Genomic DNA, 10641 nt, shown 5'->3' on the forward strand with positions numbered 1-10641 from the left:
AGGGGTGAAAATGAAATTTTCAAAAAAAAGTTGGACTTTTATAAAAGCCTGAAATGGCGTCGTTTTAGGCCAAGCATTTAGGTGCTGAAACGGCTTTGTTTCCACTAGGGTCCGCACGTCAACCCAACCCACCAAGGGAGATCTGCGTGTTTTTTTACCTTTGGGGCTAATTGCGCTGCAAGTCCTTCCGCTTTTTATAGTTTAGCAATCGAGTTTCTTTTATTTCTAATTTTGGCCCGATAATTTTTCTGTTATTTCATTTTAATCCTTACTAAAGCTGTGCGTTTTGAAGGACAGGGATAATTTCTCATTTAGTCATTGCTTCTTTACGCGCCTTTTAGTTTGGTCTTAATTCTTTTTTTAAATTTTCCCCTTTAATTTTATTTCATTTTTAATTTAATCCGTGGCCTTGCTAGTTGAAACGCAGCGCATAAGGATAAGAGATATTTTCCCATTTAGTCCTTGCTAGTTTCAGCGCATTATATTCTTATCCTTGTCAGCCTATTTTTTTATTATTTTCTATTTATACCTTTTAATTTTATTTTGATGTCAATTAAGCCTTTTTAGTTAGTTTATTTATTCATTCATTTATTTATTTGTTTATATACATTCATTATTCCTTTATTTTACTTGTTCGTTTGTTCATTTATTTATTAATATATATTATTCATTTATATTTTATTTTAATTATTGTATTCATTTACCTATTGTTCTTTTATTTCTTTTCAATTTTTACTTTCTTTCATTATTTATTTTATTTATATTTTATTATTACCATTTTATTATCTATTATTATTATTTTATTCATCTATCTATTTATTTTAAAAATTAGATTATTTTCGTTCTCTTTACTACATGTGTTGTTTTTTCTTATAATAATAATAATAATAATAATAATATTATTATTATTATTATTATTATTATTATTATTATTTATTATTATTATTATTATTGTTATTGTTGTTGTTGTTATCATCATTATTATCTATATTTATTTATTTACCTATGTTTTACTACAAATTATACTTTTAATTTTGTTTACCTTTTGAGTTGATTATTTATTTTCAATATTTTTTATAAACTATTTTCCTTACACTTATTTGTATCCTCATTTTATTTGTTTCTTTATTACATTTAAAAATTGGCATTGTCATTTCATTTTCATATTTTATCATTAGTATAATCGACGTCATCATTGTTATCATTTGTTACTTTATTGTTTATTCTATTTTCATTGATTATTAATATTGATATGACATGTATTACGTGATTATTGCCATTGTTCATATTATGAGTTGCTTATTAGCACATTTATATTGTTGTTATTCATGAGCTTAATATTTTGTCCACATATCATTTTAAATACTTCGTTAATTTTCACCCTAAAATTCAGAAAAATGGATTCTTTAATAAATGCAATATTCTGTGTTCAGAAATTTGAGAGATCGTGCCCTAACGTACTGGGTTTTGATTTTTCTTGTTTGATCCAAATTACCGAATAACCTTCTAAAATAAAAATGCATGAGTCTTGAAAATCAACAGGCAAGCTTATTCTCAAGGGTTTAAAATGTTGCGTCCAAACGTACTGGATGTGGCATTTTATTATTTCGGGATAAGAAGGTCTGTAGCATCTGTTTCGATTTACTCAAGCAAATTCTTCATAAAAATCAACATTAAAAAGAGAGGATCGTATTTTTAATTCTTTTCGGGTTTTTCACTTCCGACGTTAAGACATTAATTAACCAATTAAGAACTAATTTTGGGCGTTACGAGGGTGCTAATCCTTCCTCGTATGTAACCGACTCCCGAGCCCATTTTCTCAAATTTCGTAGACCAAAATCGTTGTTTTAGTAAAACAAAATATTTTATTAAAACAAAAAAATCATGAGGTGATCCGATCACACCTAAACAAAAAGATTAGTGGCGACTCCTTTTTTTTTTCGTTTTCGTTTTCAAAACCAAGTCGACCCTTTTTCAAAAAAAATGGTTTCGACAATACTATTTAGAAAACCATTCAGAGGAAGATGCAAAACTCCTTTTACTTGAATGTTATTAGTCCATTAATCGTTATTTCAATGTAAAAAGGCTTGAAAAAAATTGTAACAATGGACAAGGTTGAAATTTATTGAGAGCAAAGCTCGAAATAGATTAATCAACATAACAAATTTGCTAAAATACAAAAGAAATAAGATGAAAACAGGTGCCCAGATATCGTAGTATGAGCTTCTTCGCACAAATTTCTCGAGGACCATTTTGAACTTGCTTTGCTTTAGGAGATCTAGAGTACTTTGTTGATACTTGATAAACCGTAATTTATACATATTTTTACCCCATGTTTAACGCATTTGATGGATGATTCCCCATTAGAATTGGTGAATTCGATGCTCCTAATGCTTTAATTTCATGTTTTATACTTAGGAGAGCATAGGAGAGCGAAAGAAATGAGAAACAGGCTAAAAACGGAGAAAATGGGCCAAAGTACGAAATAACCCAAAGTACGAAATCAACACGGCCTGGACCTCCTCACACGAGTAGACCACATGGCCGTGTCAATTTGGCAAGCTCGAGCACGGCCTGAAGTAATCGCCACGGGTGTGTCCCTACCGAGCCCAAGTTGAGTCCAATTCGGAAAAGGCTAATTTTGAGGCTCTTAGGCATTCCAAAGCCTATAATTACACCCTAGAAGAGGAAGAAAGAGGACACACAGAATAGGGAGTAAGGAAGAAAGAGGAAGCCAATTGATCCATCTCAGTAGTCGGATTCATCATCAAGACTGAAGATCTCTCTTCAATTTCCCCTTCAGAAGTTTTGGGTTTTCTTTATGTTTTGAATTCTCTATTATTCTGAAATGTTTTCTTATTTAGTTATGAACTAAATCCCCTAAATACCTAAGGGGAATGAAACCTAAGACGAATCTTGTTATTATTTTCTGAATTATATGATAAATATTTAACTTGTTCTTAATTATGTGTTATTAATTCTTGTTTTGATATCCCAGGATACTGATTCAAGATAAGCTCTTATTCAGATGAGGAATAGACCTTGTCTAAGAGTACATTTGTCATAATTAAGCGGAGTTGATTGCGCGCCTAGACATAGGGTGACAAGATTTTGCCGGATTAGGGTGAAACCTAATAAGGGGATCCATAGATCGAGTTAATGCAACCCTAGGGTGTTAATTAGAAAAAGGTCTCAATTATTCAATCTAGGGATTAGACGTTATTAGTCTTGAATAAGGATAATAACATAACTTAGGGATCTCTATGGAACAAGTTAAATAAATAAATCGTCCGATTCGGGGCCAGAATAATAAGTACAGTCTAGGTGAATTTTTCCTTAGGTATTGTCTTAATTCAATCGATTTTCCCAAAAGCAATTCCCCAATTCTATTCTCTGTGAATTCTTAGTTTAGATAATTAGTTAGTTAAAACAAACCCTCTTTATTCTTAGGCTAGATAATAAAAAGACAGTCATTACTAGTACTTTTAGTTTCTTTGGGTTCGACATCCGGTCTTGCTAAAACTATACTACTGTTCGATAGGTACACTTGCCTACATCGTAATAATAGTTAGTTTCAAGAATGATTAATTATAAATATTTAAAACCTATCACGAAATCAAGCGATCAATGCCCTAAGATGTAGCATCCCTCCTTTTTGTTAATTCGGATAAGACAGGACTTCCATATGGCCCACCTTTGATCAAAATTTGAATTACCTTTTTCTGGGTTTTTCAACTCAAAACCCATTTGGTCTCAAGACGTTCTTGTGAGTTTTCACCTTGGCCTCTCCTTTTTTTTAGGTGAAGTATTTTTTGACTAAATTCGAATTCACAGGATTAGGCAAGTTTTTGCCATCCATCTTGGTCAAAATTAATGCTCCTCCAAAAAAGGCTTTCTTTACTACATAAGGTCCTTCCCAGTTTGGCATCCACTTTCCTTTAAAGTCCTTTTGTATGGGAAGGATTTTTTTCAATACTAAGTCACCCTCATGGAATTCTCTTGGGCAAACCTTTTTGTCATAAGCTCGCATCATTTTTTTTGGTACATTTGACCATGACAGATAGCCCTTAAGCTTTTTTCTTTGATCAAGTTTAACTGATCATATCGATACTGGATCAATTCTGCTTCATCTAACTTTAGTTCTAACAAAACTCGGAGGGAAGGAATTTTGACTTCAATAGGCAAAACCGCTTCCATTCCATAAACCAAAGAGAAAGGTGTTGCCCCAGTAGAGGTTCTGACAGACGTTCGATAGGCATAGAGGGCAAATGGTAACTTCTTATGCCAATCTTTATAATTCTTAGTCATTTTCCCCACGATCTTCTTAATGTTCTTATTGGCTGCCTCCACCGCACCATTCATTTTTGGGCGATATGGTGATGAGTTGTGGTGTTTGATCTTTAATTGATTACAGACCTCCGCTATCATACTATTGTTCAAGTTTAATGCATTGTCATATACAATCCTTTCTAGCATTTCATACCAACATATAATCTCATTTTTTAAGAATTTGCTAACTGCCGACTTTGTGACATTGTCATATGAAGTGGGTTCTACCACTTGATGAAGTAATCGATGACCATTAAGATGAATCAATGCCCATTAGAAGCTTTTGGTGATATCGGCCCAATGACATCCATGCCCCACATAGAGAAAGGTCATGGAAAAGTCATGACATGAAGAGGTGAAAGAGGCACATGAATTTTGTCTCCATAAATTTGGCATTTATGGCATCTCTTGGCATAACTAATACATTCTCCTTCCATAGTGGACCAATAATATCCGAATCTCATGATTTTCTTGGCCACTGTAAAACCATTAGTATGTGTTTCACAAACACCCTTATGGACTTCTTCCAAGATTTTCTTAGCCTTAACAGTGCCCATACATCTTAGTAGCACCTGATCCTTTCTTTTTTTGTGTAGGATCTCTCCATTTAAGACATAGTCACTGGCCAATCTTCTCAATATCCTTTTATCATTCTCAGTTGCTTGGTCAGGGTACTCACGATTTTTCACATATCGCAGCATATCGTGGTACCAAGGGTGATCATCCTTTTCTTCCTCCTCAATGTTGTAACAATGAGCCAGAGTTTTATAAATACTCATTTAGATAGGTTTTACATCCTCTTTTTTGTTCACTTTGATCATGTAAGCTAAAGTAGCCAAGGCATCAACTATCTGGTTTTCATCTCGCGGAAGGTAGCAGAAGGTGATGTCATCAAACTCATCAATTAAATCAAGAACCAGCCTTCGATAATTGATCAATTTGGGATCTCTCGTCGCCCATTCACTTTTGAGTTGATAAATCACTAATGCAGAATCCCCATATACTTTTACTAGTTTGATCTTATGTTCTATGGTTGCACGGATACCCACGATGCATGCTTCATATTCTGCCACATTGTTCGTGCAATCAAAATCCAATTTACTAGTAAAGGGATAATGATCTCCGTTTACTGTCCCGATTCCGTTACCTACAGCGTTTGAGGCTCCGTCGAAGTTTAGCTTTCAAGGATGACCTTTTTGAGGGTCTTCTTTAGTGGTTGCAACATGCATTAGATATCCATTCAAGAAATCAAAGTTCAAAGGCTCGTAGTCTTCTAAAGCTCTACTTGTAACACCCCTCGCCCGCATCCGACGCCGGGACGGGGTTCGAGGTGCTACCTGACTTTTACTAACACTTCCATACTAAACAGGGCCATGAAATCTCAAATAATTAAAAATTTTTCTTTTCACATGCAATTTGTCCCTTATGCGAGCTTACGAGGCCCAATACATGCATTCGGGGCGGTTCGGGACCCAACCGAGAACTCATGAAAAACTTAGAAAAATCTCTTGCGTTAAGGCTTCACACGCCCATGTGCTCGGCCGTGTGGCGAAATAGTCTAATTATCAAGCCTTTTGTCACTCTCACACCACATGCATAGATACATACTTATCCAATAACATACAACGTGGCATAAATGAGCTCTTAAACATCTACAAACATGATATGCTCAAGTTATTTTCTTATGTAATAAATATTATAGAATTTGCCCATATCATTACCACATACTAGACATAACTATCATTGCATCACAAACCATTCATGAAGCATTATTAACTATTTACCAATCACTTAATCCTGCATTAGTTACTAGCTCATCAATGAATCTCAATTCAATCTCTAGGCATACATGTTGTAAGCCACATCACAAGAAATAATAACATAAATGCATAAGAATAATCATATGGGCCCATAACGTCATTAGCCGACATAGGCCAATTTACATGACTAATACTACCTTAATAACAAGCTAATGCCTTTGGCTAAATCATAATATTACATACTCACATTAAAACCCTATACATGCCATAGACTCGAATCACTTGAGTTTACTTACTCCGATAACGTTAACTCGATAGGGTGATAATATCTCTGACGGCTTCCAACCCGAGCTAACCTGGAACTCTAGAAAACATGGGAAAGAAGGGGTAAGCTTTAGTAAGTTCATATGAAAACAATAAGCAACTCATTAACTTGTTTTATCAATGTTTACAACATATTTTCAAGTTCACTACAAGCTGTCTTTCTGAGCAACGGTCACTAAATTATTTATATCTGGAGCTACGAAACTCCGAATTAAGTTCCATTAATTTTCCCTGAAACTAGACTTATTTTCCTTTCTTTCATAAAATTTCCATAATTTTTGGTTAAGCCAAATAGTACAGTTTATTAGTTAAAGTATCCCCTGTTTCAGGGTATGACCACTCTGACCCCTGTGCACTACAAACCAAATTTCTCCCTGTACAAAATTCCTACGACCATGCTGTTTATTTAACATAAAAATAGACTCAATAAGGAATCCATTCATGTAAGGTATAACTCTTAATAATTTTTGTACAATTTTTGGTGAATTTCTAAAGTTAGAACAGGGGATCTCAAATTCATTCAGACCCTGTTTCACAAGAATTCAAATATCAAACAATATGGAATTCTTTTTCTTCCTGTGTTTCTTTCATGTGAAAATAGACTCATTAAGCTTTAATTTCATATTTTATTCTGCCTCTAACTCATTTTCCACTATTTTTAGTGTATTTTCAAAGTTACCCTACTGCAGTAACTCAAATCTGTCAAGGCTAAATTACTCATTCATGATCTTACCACCTTATCGTTGTTGTATCTATTTTCAACCCGAGGGTTAAGTACATACCTGTCCAAAATGTCCATTTCACAATACTTACCAATACGTCACCTACATCTTAAGTGTTCTTCCATTCCACTAGAAATTTTTTACCCGTTGAACACATCGTAATATAACTCGGATACATGGATAATTTGCACATAAGTGCCATATTTGTAGCCAAGCTACCATGTAACCCGCCCATAAGTGAACTCGGACTCAACTCAACGAGCTCGGGCGTTCGCATCCATAAGTGAACTCGGACTCAACTCAACGAGTTCGGATGCCTAGTTACATCTCACGAACTCGGACTCAACTCAACGAGTTCGGACATTCCACATCCATAAGTGAACTCGGACTCAACTCAACGAGTTCGGACATTCCACATCCATAAGTGAACTCGGACTCAACTCAACGAGTTCGGATGCTCAACCATTCTAGTGACATGTCACTTGTATCCTAATCTATTCCTAAGGTTCAAACGGGATTTTCCTCGAACACATCTCCTTGCCATCTTCGTAAAATACGAAACCAATACTCGGTAGCACTTTATATTTAACAAATAATACACTTAATTTGCATTTTATTCAAAATAACCACAAATCATATATTTCATGATAAGAATCAGCATATCCTATATTTAACATCAATAATTTAAAAATAATAATTATGCTACGTTATTTACACATGAACTTACCTCGATACCACAAATGTGAAAAGGACATACTAGTCCATAAATCGATTTCTTTCCGTTCTAGGTCCAAGTCTCAATTTTCATCATCTATAACATCACATTTAGCCTACCAATCAGTCACAATATTCATATGGGTCTAAAATCATATTTTACAAATTTTCATTTTGACCCTAAACTTTTACATATTTGCACTTTTGCCCCAATGCTCGTAAATTAATTTTTATTCAATTTCTATAAGGTTTAAGACATGCTGAACATTTTCTCTTCTATGGAAACTCCAAATTCTCACTAATTCACACACTTATGACCAATTTGTAACTTTCACAATTTAACCCTTTTGACATTTTTACCGAAATTCATTGAATAAAACTCATATTTAACACATCAAACATTCATTATCCACTATAAATCATCAAAACACAACCATATCATGAATGGGTAAATTTTAAACTCTAATTTCTCTTCAATCAATTGGTAGAAATAGAAAATTTAAGCTTCGGGATCTCAAAATACGAAAATCATTAAAAGCGGACAAAAACCGTACCTATATAAGCCATAGAAGCTTGGCTGAATGGAGCTCATCCATGGCTGCCATTTTCAGTTCTTTCCACGGTTGAAGAAGAAAGAATGGAAAAAAATGATAGCTTTTATCATTTTGTCTTATTAGATTATTTTAATTAATTTACAAAATTACCCTTTTATTTCAACCAAATTTCAAAAATACCAAACAAATATCCATTCACTAACTTATTAAAGGAATAATTGTCACATAAGGACTTTCAATTTAAAACTCATAACAATTAGGCACCTCATATATAAAGAACTCAACTTTTGCACTTTTTACAATTTAGTCCTTTTGACTAAATTGAGTGCTCAAACGTCAAAATTTTCGAATGAAATTTTTACGAAATATTTTCATAAATTTATAGGCTATAAAAATATAATAAAAATAATTTTTTTTCTCGTCGGGTTTGTGGTCCCGAAACCACTGTTCCTACTAGACCCAAAATCGGGCTATTACACTACTGGCCAGAAAATCTACTATTACGCTCCATTTTATAGCCTTTTGATTCACATAGACTATATCAAATTCGGAAAGAAGAATTTTCCACCAGGCCATTCTTCCATTCAAAGCAGTCAACTCCATCATGTACTTTAGAGGGACCAATTTTTAGATAAGCCAAGTTGTGTGGTACAACATGTACTGTCTTAGTCTTTGGGTTGTCCAAATCAAGGTGCAACATAATTTCTTGATTGGCGAATATCTTGTCTCACATTCAGTGAATTTCTTACTGAGATAGTATATTACTCTTTCTTTTCTTCCTGACTCATCATGTTGACCAAGCACACATCCCACGGAATTCTCGAATACTGCCAAGTACAGTATCAGCGGCTTATCTGGGTTAGGAGGCCTCAACACTGGGGTGTTAGACAAGTAATGTTTAACCTTGTCAAAAGTTTTCTGACACTCCTCATCCCATATACCTAAAATGTGTTTCTTGAGGAGACAAAATATGGGGTTGAATTTCTCGGTTAATTGTGAAATGAACCGAGCAATGTAATTTAGCCTCCCTAAGAAACCTCAAACTTCTTTTTTAGTACGCAGCAGAGGCAATTCCTGTATAGCCTTGAATTTATCTGGGTCGATCTCAATCCCTTTTTTACTGACCACAAATCCTAGAAATTTTCTCGACCTAGCCTCAAAGGTACATTTTGCTGGATTGAGCTTTAGTTGGAATTTTCTCAACCTTAAGAACAATTTCCTTAAGACTTGCACATGTTCCTTTTTCATTCTGGATTTTACAATTATATCGTCGACATAAACTTCAACTTCTTTGTGCATCATATCATGAAACAAGGTTGCAATGGCTCTTTGATACGTTGCTCCCACATTTGCAGTCCAAATGGCATCACCTTGTAGCCAAATTTCCCCATATAGTAAGTAACCTGCCGTGTTGTTCACTAGGGTGTCGATATGAGGCAATGAAAAATTGTCTTTCGGGCTGGCTTTGTTCAAATCCCTGTAGTTTATGCACATTCGTACTTTTTCATATTTTTTAGGGACGGGGATAATATTGGCTACCCAATCTGAGTATTTAACCACTTGTAAGAAACCAGCATCGAATTGTTTCTTAACCTCCGTTTTTATTTTCAGCAAAACATCGGGACTCATCATTCGGAGCTTCTGTTGAACTGGCTTACACTATTCCTTTATGGGGAGCTGGTGTACCAGGAGATCAGTACTTAACCTGGGCATGTCTTGATATAACCATGCGAAGACATTTTTGAATGCTTGAAGTAACTCAATGAGGTCTCGTTTTATCTCTGCAGCAATGCAAGCTCCAATCTTCACCTCTTTTTCCTCTCCTAAGCTCACAATTTCTACTAACTCTTTGCAAGGTAAGATTTGTTTCTCATCTTGTTCTACCATCCTCAATAAATCAGGAGATAGATTATAGTCTCAATCATCCTCAAAATCTTGAGAATCCTCCACACACATATCTTGCTCAAAAGGAGACTCTGAGTCAGTAACAGCATAACTCATATCATTAATATCTGGAGACCTATTATAGGGATGAAGGAAAGATCCAAAGTACAAAAGAATCTAAGAATAATTATCTGTATCGTATGATTATGAATGAAATGGAAAGAATAGAATAATATTTGCTCGAGATGATACCTAAAGATGCATTTTTTTGAAATAAAGATGTTGGACATAAGCCTATTTCACAAAAGGATTCTTATTGCTCGTAGGCTTAAAGCAATAAGCGTGTTTTGAGTA

At 34.4% G+C, this 10641-nt stretch overlaps 1 long non-coding RNA gene across 1 annotated transcript; it reads right to left on the reverse strand.

Moving 5' to 3' along the window:
• Positions 1–6098: 6098 nt before the first annotated feature.
• On the reverse strand, positions 6099–8488 carry LOC128290502 (uncharacterized). Its single transcript, XR_008280362.1, has 2 exons — positions 8404–8488; positions 6099–6453 (listed from the first exon to the last, which is right to left on the reverse strand). It is a non-coding gene; the product is annotated as an uncharacterized LOC128290502 (long non-coding RNA).
• Positions 8489–10641: the final 2153 nt, after the last annotated feature.

The sequence above is a fragment of the Gossypium arboreum genome, chromosome 3 (assembly GCF_025698485.1).
Source record: "Gossypium arboreum isolate Shixiya-1 chromosome 3, ASM2569848v2, whole genome shotgun sequence".
NCBI lineage: Eukaryota > Viridiplantae > Streptophyta > Magnoliopsida > Malvales > Malvaceae > Gossypium > Gossypium arboreum.